Source organism: Mustela putorius, unplaced genomic scaffold (assembly GCF_011764305.1).
Source record: "Mustela putorius furo isolate JIRA1106 unplaced genomic scaffold, ASM1176430v1.1 tig00000592_pilon_pilon_pilon, whole genome shotgun sequence".
Classification (NCBI taxonomy): Eukaryota; Metazoa; Chordata; class Mammalia; order Carnivora; family Mustelidae; genus Mustela; species Mustela putorius.
This window is the reverse complement of record NW_025421426.1, coordinates 10,044,829-10,056,032: the sequence shown is the minus strand read 5'-3', so window position 1 is coordinate 10,056,032 and position 11,204 is coordinate 10,044,829. Positions and strand designations below refer to the sequence as shown.

General features: G+C 41.1%; 1 protein-coding gene across 1 annotated transcript in view; it reads left to right on the top strand.

Moving 5' to 3' along the window:
- The first annotated feature begins 1,414 nt into the window (after positions 1 to 1,414).
- PKIG (cAMP-dependent protein kinase inhibitor gamma) overlaps positions 1,415 to 11,204 on the top strand; it is a 95,944-nt gene continuing 86,154 nt past the window's right edge. Inside the window, exon 1 of the mRNA XM_045082171.1 lies at positions 1,415 to 1,539. The gene's annotated coding sequence lies outside the window, so the exon portion shown is untranslated. The remainder of the gene's footprint in view (positions 1,540 to 11,204) is intronic.

Here is an 11,204-nt window from a genome sequence, read left to right as displayed (position 1 = left end):
TTTAGGGTGTTAGGGAAGCGGACTGCAGGAAGGTAAATACACCCGGGAAACTAATGGAAGATAAGGATTGTTTTAGTACTACCCTGGATTGTTATGTAGATTCCTCTCACTGATAAAAGTCTAAAGTTGATTATCTCCCGGAAGGAGAGTGAGAGGGAAAACGTCATTAGTAAAAGAAAAGGATTGTTCTAGGCAAGGCCGCTTTCGAAGGGGAAAGCCTGTTGTCCTACGCTCATTACCGTGTCCTTCATTGGGGGATGGGGAGGGCGCAGGTGGCAGACACTTCCGTGAGGATTGAAAAATTCCTGGCTGACTGGTTAAGACTATATCTCTAGGGGAGGTTGAAACTGCAATTAGATTATGTATTGAGCACCTTTTGGGAATTCTAAATGACACCATTTTGTGCCTCTGTGGTCTTGGGCTTTGGTGGTCTCTCAATGTGTGTGTGTGTGTGTGTGTGTGTGTGTGTTTAAACACATGCTTTGCCTAAAAACATGGCCAGTGTGTGGCTGGAGCATGAACAAGAGGAAGAATGAAGACAGATGAAGCTGAACGTGGTTACTACTCTGGATTTTATTCTGAATGTGACACAGGGATATGTGTTGAAAGATTTCGAGCAGGGGAAGGACATGATCATGCTCGTATTTTAAAAAGGACATTTTGGCTGCAAGGTGGAAAACAGACTGGGGACAGAGTTGGGTAAGGTTGGAAGTAAGAGTAGAAGCAAAGACAAGACTAGTCAGACCACTCATGTAAGCATAGCTTGAAGATGGGTCTTTATCGAAACTATACCCACATCTGTACCTACTTCGTTCGGTCTCTCTTAATTCCTGCTGTAGTCATTCATTTTATAGGAGCAATGGACATCCTTTGTGCTCACCTTCCAGTATATCTGCAGGATTATTTCAAGAGGTATAATTGCTGGTCGGGAGCTAAAGTAAACTTGCCACATTGAAATGAGATCTGATGATCTAATTCTCACCTCGAGCCCCAAGAAACAAGTTTATTCATTCTTTGCCACACGACCCCTTCTGAGATTAAAGGGAAATGCATCTGTCACTCCTCCCACATCAGTTTTCTCGACTTTAAATAGTCCCAGGCTAGCAAGCTTCTGCCTATGGCCCTGTTCTCTTCTCGAACGGTTCCGCATCTGGTTACAGAGAGAGAAACTGAGGCAAAGGCAGGCTCCGAGGTACAAGTCCCCACCCCTCCCCCGCCCTGCTGTCCCCGTTTCCCTCAGCATTCCTTTCCTTTCCCCTTCTCCCGGGGCCAAGATCCAGGCTGCCAAACCCCACCTTGGTCCCTCGCGGCACAGGACCCCAACTCCTCCCTCCTTTTCCCTTCTGCCGCCGCTCGGAGGCCGCGGAACGGGACGCGAACCCTCCCGGTCCCTTCCGAGCCGCCGTAGCGCCCGCCGCGGGAGTTCGGCAGCTCCGGTCGCCAAGGCAACGCGCTCCGCTGCGCGCTGCGGGCGCCAAGCAGCCCAGCGGAGGCGCTGCGGGCCGGCGGCCCGGGCTCGGCGAGGCGGCGGAACTGCAGGTGAGCAGGGCCGAGCGGGCAGTCGCGACCCAAACGCGCCGCTCGGTTGTTGACTCGTCGCCGCAGGCCGGGGCTGGGGTGCGGGGGACCCCCGGGAGGGAGGCTGCGGCCAGAGCTTTATCCGCCGCGCCCGGTCGGCGCCCCCTCCTGCTCTTTAACCCCGCTCGCCGCTGGCTTGCTGTGCGCTTTAGGCTGTTTGCTTATTTGGGGCCCATTGCATGGCTTTAACAGAAAGTTTCTTTAAGGAAAAAAAAAAAAAAAGCCCCCCCCCCCCCCTGTTTGGGGCTCTGGGAATAACTCAAAACCGCAGAAAATGTGTGTCCTTGAGACTCTCCTGGGACCAGAGAGGATTGACTTCATTGTGCATCAGTTTTCCCATCTGCTAAATGGGCATGATAATGGTTGTCTTATAAGGCAAATTATATTTAAAACCTTTGCAGGTAAGTCCTCCGTATCTTGGAGCTTTTATCATGACTACTACTACAAGAAAGTCCATCACTGAGCGTGTATTGTATGGCAGGGCCTGGGGTGATTGCCAGGGGTAAAGTGAGTGAGGTATCTTGTCCTCAGGGAGCTCCAGTTTTACAGTAGAAATAAGAATTCATTGCGATTTGAGCCATGGTTTTGGACTTACAGGGGACTGAACGCTTAGAGAAGGCATTTTACCTAGATTTCAGGGACTGAAGCTAGGGAGGGTGGTCAAAGGGAGACTCTAAAAGGACTTCCAAAATGAGACATGAAGGCTGGTGGTATATTGGCCAGGTGAGGCTGCTGAAATGCACAATGTTCTAGGCAGAGAGAGCTTTATGTGCAAAGCCCAAGGGATAGAGTGCAGGCTTTTTGGGCCTCAGCAAGGATTTCATAGGCTGGGTAGAGGCTGATTCCAAGAAGCTGAAATGGTCTGGCTAGACTATGTTTCAGAGAGAAGTAGGTGCCCCCTCTGAAAGACTTTCCTTGTATCTCCTTGTAAGTTTTGAAGAGTTTGGATTTTTAGCTTGGGGGCATTGGGGAGTCGTCAGAGGATTTTAGGCAGGCAGTGTGTGTATGTTGCATGTGTTTGATCAGAGGTATGGTTTTGAAAGATCAGGGTTCCAGGGGTTTTTGTTGTTGTTGTTCTCTCGTGGTCTTCATTCCTCCAATCTGTTTTTCACACTGCAGCCATTCATTTATGGCGATTCAAAAAAAATATTTCTTAAAATATTTATTTATTTACTGAGCGCCTGCTATGTACCAGACATTGTGGGAGCAGTAAGGACACAGATCCTTGCCCTCATGGCATGTATTCCAAACACGTTCCAAGGTACATTCGTGGGGTACAGATATGAATCTGGTACAGCTGGAACTTAATATTGGAAGAGATTTTTAAAAAGAGAAAAGAAGAAAAAAAGAAAGGCCTAGATCATTCAAGGCCAGTGTGTTGTATACTCTTGGAGTTGGAAGAAGAATTCACTTAGATTATACTCAGAAGGAATGGCTAGAGAACTAGAAGGAAAACTAGGAGAATGCAGTGAGGAAGGCCGAAGGAAGAGGTTAATTTTGCTGGATGCTGCTTAGGTTTCAAGTAAAAGAAGTTAAACATTAAAACATGTCTTTCGGGTAAATGAATATGGAGGTCACTGGGGACCTAATTGAGCAGATTTGGTAAAGTGGTGGGGGTGGAATCTAGAATATCGGCAGCTCCCGAAGGTTCAGTGTAATGTATCAGTGGGATGAGGAGAGAGTGGGATGTGAGAAAGTAAAGACAAAGTGTAGGCAGCTCGCAGGAGTTCGACTGTGAAGGGAGAGCGAGAAGGCTGGAGAGCGACAGGAATAAGGTGGAGTCTTAAGCACGAGAGAGACGTGAGCAGATTTAAAGGCTGATGGCAAAGAGCCAATAGTGAGAGGAAAGGCTGAGAAAATCCAGATGAAAGGGGCAAACCAATGGCAGTCCTTTCCCGAGGAGGAAAGAGTGGGTGATGTCCACAGCACAGATCCTTCCCGAGGAGCCTGACGGCTTCTCCAGAAACAAGGCAGTTGCCGACAAGGAGTGCATCCGTGTAAGGCAACAACAAAAAATAAATAAAAGGTGTAAGTAAGTGTGGAGGGAAAGTTATATTTTCATTATCGTCAGATAGTAGACACTTATTGAACTAATAGGTGTTAAGCGCTTTTCGTGTACTTGTCTCCTTTAATAATATGATCTTGACAACAATCCTGTGAGATAACCTCTAATAGGATTTCCAGTCTATGGGTGAGAAAATTGAGATGTAAAATGTTTTACTCCAGGGGCGTCTGGGTGGCTCAATCATTCAGGGTCTGCCTTTGGCTCAGGTCAGGAGCCCAGGAGGATTGAGCCCCTCATCTGGCTCCCTGCTCGGCAGGGAAGCCTGCTTCTCCCTCTCCCATTCCCCCTGCTTGTGTTCCCTCTCTTGCTGTCTCTCTGTCAATTAAATAAATAAATGAAATCTTAAAAAAAAAAAAATGCTTACTCCAGGTCATATAGGATTTGAATCCAGGTCTGCCTCCTGAGCCCAAAGCTTTTACTTTTAATCACTGTGTGGACAATATATTGTCTACCTATGATCTGCTGAGAAAATTCAAGAGAATTAAGTTAAAAATAATTAGGTATAATAAGGTTAAGTAAACAAGCAAGTAGAACGTAGACAAAAAGCAATAGCTTTATAGAATAGTAATAGTAATAGTCACAAAATGTAACTGTAGGAGACATGGGAATAACAACATGAAAAATAAATACCTGAGAACAGACTTTCAAATACATGTGCCCATACTAGCTACATAGAGAACAAGAGTGGCTCGAGGGGAGGTCACTGGATACAGATGGGTGTTTGGTTAAGGAGGAGGTATTTTTGTTTGGGAAACTCAGAGTATTGATATCGGAAACAGGACACATTTAAAAAAACAAAAAACAAACAAAAATGTCTATCATAAGACATGAGAAAATATGCAAGATGTTGACTATGTTTTTTTTAAGCAACAGAATTTTTTTAATTTTTTATTTTTTCAGGGTAACAGTATTCATTATTGATTATGTTTTTATTATATGAAAAGCTGCAAACAGACTGGTTAAATTTTGGTGCAGTCATATGATATATACTATCAGCCATTAAAAAAGAATGAGGTGGGAGCTATATACATGAGAAAGATGTCTACATCTTATGGCTTGATGTGAAAAGCTCATTATGGTACAGTGTGTTCTCATTTTTGTTTTTTTTTTAAATGTATACATACACATTTATAGGAAAAATATGTAGAAAGGTTAGTTCTTTAAAAAAAATTTTTTTAATTTTTTATTGTGGTAAAATACCCATAACATAAAATTTACCATCTTAAACATTTTTAAGTGTACAGTTCAGCACTGTTAAGGATATTCTCATTGTTGTGCAACTGATCTCCAGAATTCTTTCTTCTTGTAAAACTGAAACTCTATACCCATCGAATTTCTCATTTACACCCCCGTCCCCCCAAGCCCTGACACCCATCCTTCCACTTTCTGTTTCTATGAATTTGACTACTCGAGATACTTTATATAATGGGATCATGCAATACATTTTTTTGGAACTGACTTATTTCACTTAGCATAATGTTCTCAAAGTTCATCTGTGTTGTAGCCTGTGTCAGATTTTGTCCCTTTTTAAGGCTGAATAATATTTTATTGTAGGTATATATACATGTTGTATATATATTATATGTATAAACATTTTGTTTATCCATTCCACAGAAGGGCACTTGGGTTTTTTTCCACCTTTTGGCTGTTGTCAGTAATGGTGCTTTAAACAGGAGTGTACTAGAAAGAGAAGTTTTGTATGTCTGTGTCAGGAGATCATGGGAAGACTTTTATTCCTTTCCTTATTGCCTTATTTTTCTTTTTTTATGAGCATGAATTGCTTTTGTAATCAGAAAAAGCAATAAGGATATGTCCTGTTTGGGGAGATGGGGGAGTAAAAGCAAAAAAATAAGGGGGGGGGTCCTTGATCGTGGACAGTGGAAGCAGGAATGGAATGGAGAGGGCAGATTTGAGAGACATTTCAGGAGAATTAACTAGAAGGTATAGAAGAGGAGAGTGGATGACTGACTGTGCCAGTGGTAAGAAGGGACATCAGTCTTGGAGGGGAAAAGGGAGGATGTCAGGCTGGAGAGGCACCTGAGCCTTTGTTTAGGAATTTGGATATTTTCCTGAAAGCAGAGGGAAGCCATTGAAAGGAAGGGAAATGACTTAATCGGAACTGGGTTATAGAAAGATCACCCTGATTCCCTCCAACCCATTCTGCAGGCTGAAGCCAGATAGTGCCAAGTTTCCCTTTGTGTTACTTAGGCTTGGACCTCTGCTTATTTCCTTTTATTTAATATGAAGCATTGGTGCTGAAAGATATATATCTACTCTCCTAAAAGCACCTGGAATATTTTAAACAAAGTGCTGTGTAGATTACATTGATTTCTAATTGTGTTCTGTTTTATCTCAACGACACAGTCTCCTGTAAATTTATTTTCTACCTTTAGCAGAGGAAGTATGAATAATTGGGGAAGTAAACAAGAAATGAAAACAACTCGTTAGAGAACTTCAATATATTGCTAACAAGTTTTGACTCTTCTTTTGGGAGAAAAGGGCCAGTGTTCAGCAAACACTGTCATATTAAGGAGATAGAACAAAACAAAAATTCTGGAAAATTCTAACAGACTCAGCCAATAACCTATTTCTACTCTGACAAAATTGTCATCAGTAAGGGCTGGATTTTCCAAAGAGGTGAACCCCTGATCTCATTTCTTTCCTCCTAACAGTTGTGTGAGGCAAGGATTATCATCCTATTTACAACACTTGATCTTAGCCAAAAGGCCGAGAAGCGATCATCCCATTTTCAGATGACAAAATTAAAGATCAAAGGATTCAAGAGACCTCCAAAGTCCTACATCTACTAAAACCTGGAGTTTGAATCCAGGTTTTCTTTTCTTTATATATTATAGTTTAGTTTCTTTCTTTCTTTTTTTCTTTCTTTTTTAAGATTTTATTTATTTATTTGACACAGAGAGATCACAAGTAGGCAGAAACGCAGGCAGAGAGAGAGAGGGGGAAAGCAGGCTCCCTGCTGAGCAGAGAGCCCTATGCTGACTGGATCCCAGGACCCTGAGATCATGACCTGAGCTAAAGGCAGAGACCCAACCCACTGAGCTACCCAGGCACCCCTATAGTTTCTTAATATGGAAAATTTTAAACATTTACAAAAGTACAAAGAATAGTTAATAAATACCAATGTACTCATACCCAGTAGTTCTCAACATATGGTTAGTTTTATTTCATCTATAATGCCCACCCGCTCCCTCCCTTGGATTTTTTTTTTTGCACTGATTATTTTAAGGCAAATCTTAGCCGATATGTCATTTTATATGGAAATGCCTCAATATGCGTCTAAGAGAGAAAGGACTTTTCCTCCCCTCCTTTTTTCTCTGTCATTACAATACCACTGTCACACATGAAAAATGAACAGTAGCAGTTCCTAAAAAATAATATTTATTTGGTAGTCAGTTTCCCTCAACTATCTCATAAATGTCTTTTTACAACTGGCTTATTTAAATTTGGATCCTAACAAGGTCCACCTATTACATCTGGTTGGTTGTCTCTTAAGTCTTTTAATTTATAGCAATTTCTCCTCTTTTCGTTTTCCTCCTTGCCTATTATTTGTTGAAAAAAAACGGGTTATTTGTCCCGTACAACTTCTCACGTTCTGGCTTTGCCTGATCGCATCCCTTTAATGTGTTCTCCCTTCCCTTTATTTTTGTGGCTGTTAAACTTTATGGGTGGTGCTGTGTATCTCATCAGCAGGCAATAAAGTCTAGTTTTCTCACTGGATGTGATTTTAAGATTAATTGGGGGTTCAGGTATTGTTAGCATGGTCCACCCATTATAAGTCTCTCATCAGGCTTTTACAGAATGGTTTTAGCGTCTATTAAAGGTCATTGTCCTGATCTATTATTTCTTTAGGGGTTGGAAAATAAATCTAGGTTTTCTGATGCCAAGTCATATACTCTGGTAAATCCCACTGTCTCCTTATTAGAGGAGTGTTTTCACACTGTCCCGTATTCGCTGCTCTGATAGGTGGAGAAGAATCCCTCAATTAATAATTCAGCTTAATGCATTTTGTTAACAAATAGAGCCCATATGCTGTGTCCAGTACTGGTTGCTTACAACATTGCATTCCTAGGTTCGTGTCACATGTTGGCAAAACCACACAGTGCCGTGGAAAGGCTGCCTATACCAGTGGCTTTTAAACCACACATTGTTACACATTAGTATTGTAAAGAATTATTTGGGGGGAGATGTTCCAGCATTTTTTTTTTTTAATGAAAAACTTTTTTTAGGAAGAGCAACAAAAAATTCAGAGTGCATCTTGTATAGTAAGAGTAACCTTTGGTTTGTAAAATTTTTGTTTCAGCTCTTTTTAGGTATGTCTGAGCCATGGTATAGAATGTATTTCCGTATTAAGGTCTTGGTCAAAACCACATTGTTTGAGTGTTCAGATGACCGCCCTGAGACATGGCAAGTTTCTCAGTCAAGGATTCAATTATGTTCCAGCATACTGCTTAAGAAATAGTACAGTATATTGATTAATTTTAGAATTTCCTCTGAAGGTTTTTTTGGATGACTGCCAGTTCACCAAAATTACATTACCCCAGTGACCTATCCTCTAGTATTCAAGATGAAGAAATGTGAACTCTTCAGGGACTTTTTTTTTTTTTTTTTTAATATATTCTCCTCTACCCTTGAGCGTAATATAGTTGCTTCCAGTCAGCCCTGGCATCCTTAAAAGTCGTGCTGAAGGGGGAACCTGCAGTCTCAGTCAGTGGAGCTTGGCACTCTTAATCAACAGGTTGTAAGTTTGAGCCCCATGTTGGGGTAGATACCACTTAAAACTAAAATCTTAAAAAAAAAAAAAAAAAAAAAGTAATGCTGAAGCCTCAGCCACATGAGTTGGTTAGACAGGGTGAAGACATCAGGACTGGGAAGGTGGAGAAACTGACAAGCCCTTTGGCTGGCTTAGGAGGCATGGGGGTAAAGCAGCCAGATCTCCCATGCACATGATGGTAACATAGATAGCCCTAATACTATTCGGACTTTGACTGGAATTGGCTTAGGACATGGGCAGATGGGATATTTAGTGACGTGTAATACGGGATTCGGAAATGCAGATGTTGGACTAGAGTATACAGCTAACATCTTAAAGCTGTGGAGACTGAGGTTCAGAGAGTAAGATGCTCCGAATCAGCCCTAAGTGGGAGAAATAAATTTCAGGGGTTTACCAGATCCTGGAAATATTCTGAATAAATGTGAATGCTGAGTGAGTTCCTTAATAATAGTACCCGCTGAACGGAATTGTTATAAAGATTGAATATGTAGTTAAAGCACTGAGCACAGTAAGTAGTAAAAGCACTTAGCACAGCCTTCCTGTGAGAACCACTCGGTAAATATTAGCTGTCATTATTTTCCTTTTAAAATAATGAACCCATTTTACTTTGTCTGTTTTTAATCTCTCCTTATTGCCGAAATGATTAAAGCTGTATTACAAGGATTCTTTTGTTTTTGTTGAGATAGAATTGATGTATATCATTGTACTCCTTCTAGGAAAGCAACATAATGATTTGATTAATATGTGAAATGATTTCCACAGTAAATTTAGTGAGCATCCATCAACACACATAGTTACAGATTTTTGTTTTGTTTTTCTTGTGACGAGAATTTTTAAGATTTAGTCTCTTAGCAACTTTCAGGTATGAGATCATGTGGTATTTGTTTTTCTCTGGCTTGTTTCACTTACCATTATGCCCTCAAGGTCCATCTTTGTTGTTGCAAATAACAGCATTTTCTTCTTTTTTGAGGCTGAATAATACTACATTGTGTATATGCACCACATTTTCTTTATTCCTTTCTTTTTTTTTTTTTTAAGATTTTATTTATTTATTTGAGAGAGTGAGGGAATGAGTGAGCAGGAGAGCACAAACATGGGGACGAGCAGAGGGAGAGGGAAAAGCAGATTCCCAGGACTTCAAGATCACGACCTGAGCAGAAGGCAGACGCTTAACCGGCTAAGCCAACCAGGCGCCCCTTTATCTAGTCTTCTGTCAGTGGACACTTGGGTTGTTTCCATGTCTTGGATATTGTAAATAATGCTGCAGTGAAAATGGAAGGTGCAGATATCTTTTCAAAATAGAGATTTCATTTCCTTCAGATCAGCACTCAAAAGTGGAATTCCTGGATCATATGGTACTTCTATTTTTAATTTTTTGAGAAACTTCCATAGTGTTTCCATAGTGGCTGTACCAATTTACATTCCCACCAACAGTGTAAAGGGTTTCCTTTTCTCCTTATTTTTGCCAGGACTTAATATCTGTTGTCTTCTTGAGAAAAGCCGTCCTATTAGGTATGAGGTGATACCTCATTGTGGTTTTGATTTGCATTTCCATGGTGATTAGTGATGCTCAGTACATTTTCAGGTAGCTTTTGGCCATTTGTAAATGTCTTCTTTGGAAAAAAGTCCATTCAGATCCTCTGCCTACTTTTTAATTGGATTGTTTGCATTTTTTTCTTATTCAGTTGTGTGAGTTATTTGTGTATTTTGGATATTAACCCTTTATCAGATATATGATTTGCAAATACTTTCTCCTATTCTGTAGGTTGCCTTTTAGTTTTGTTGATGGTTTCCTTTGCTGTGTTAGAAGCTTTTTGTTGGATATAGTCCCCCATGTTTATTTTTGCTTTTGTCCCCTTTGTTTTTGGTGTCACATCTAAAAAAATCATTGCCAAAGACCAAGGCTAAGGAGCTCACCTATGTTCTAGGAGTCTCCTGGTTTTAGGTCTTATGTTCAAATCTTTATTCCATTTTGAGTTGATCCTTGTGTATTGTTTAAGTGGCCCAGTTTTATTCTTTTGTCTGTGGCTGCCCAGTTTTCCCAACACCATTTATTAAAGAAACCATCCTTTTCCTCATTGTATATTCTTAGCCCCTTGTCACAAATTAATTGATATAAGTATGGGTTTATTTCTGGGCTCTCTATTCTCTTCTGTCGATCTGTGTGTCTGTTATTTCCGAAATATGTCTCAAAATGTAAAATGGAGAAGCCTCTTGCTACCGCCTACTTGGTTTCATTTTTTCAGCTGCTGCCTTTGCTTCTATATGGACTGCTGACACGCCCTTCTAACTGCGAAAGCGATGAGCACTCCTTTGGCTGGGGACAACTAATGGCTACAAGATATTAGAGAGGAACTGGCACCTTGTTGGGATGACTCTGAAAGTGGTAGAATTTGGGGAGGTAGGCAGGTGGTCAGCAACTTCTGTACAAAAAATGGAGCAAAAATATATTGCACCTAAAGCCATTTTTTGTTTTTAATTTTTATTTTTATCAAAGTAATACTAAAGACTTCTTCTGTGCTCTAAAGTTCTCTGTTTGGGGATTTCAGCTGCTTGGAAGATGAAATATTTTGTTTTGTTTTGTTTTTTAATTTTATTTATTTGTGTATGAGAGAGAGAGAGAGAGTGAGCAAGAAAGAGCACAAGCCAGCGGGAGAGGGAGAAACAGACTCCCCACGGAGCAGGGAGCCCAATGCGGGCTGGAATCCAGGGCCCCTGGCATCATGACCTGAGCTGAAGGCAGATGCTTAACCGACTGAGCCACCCAGG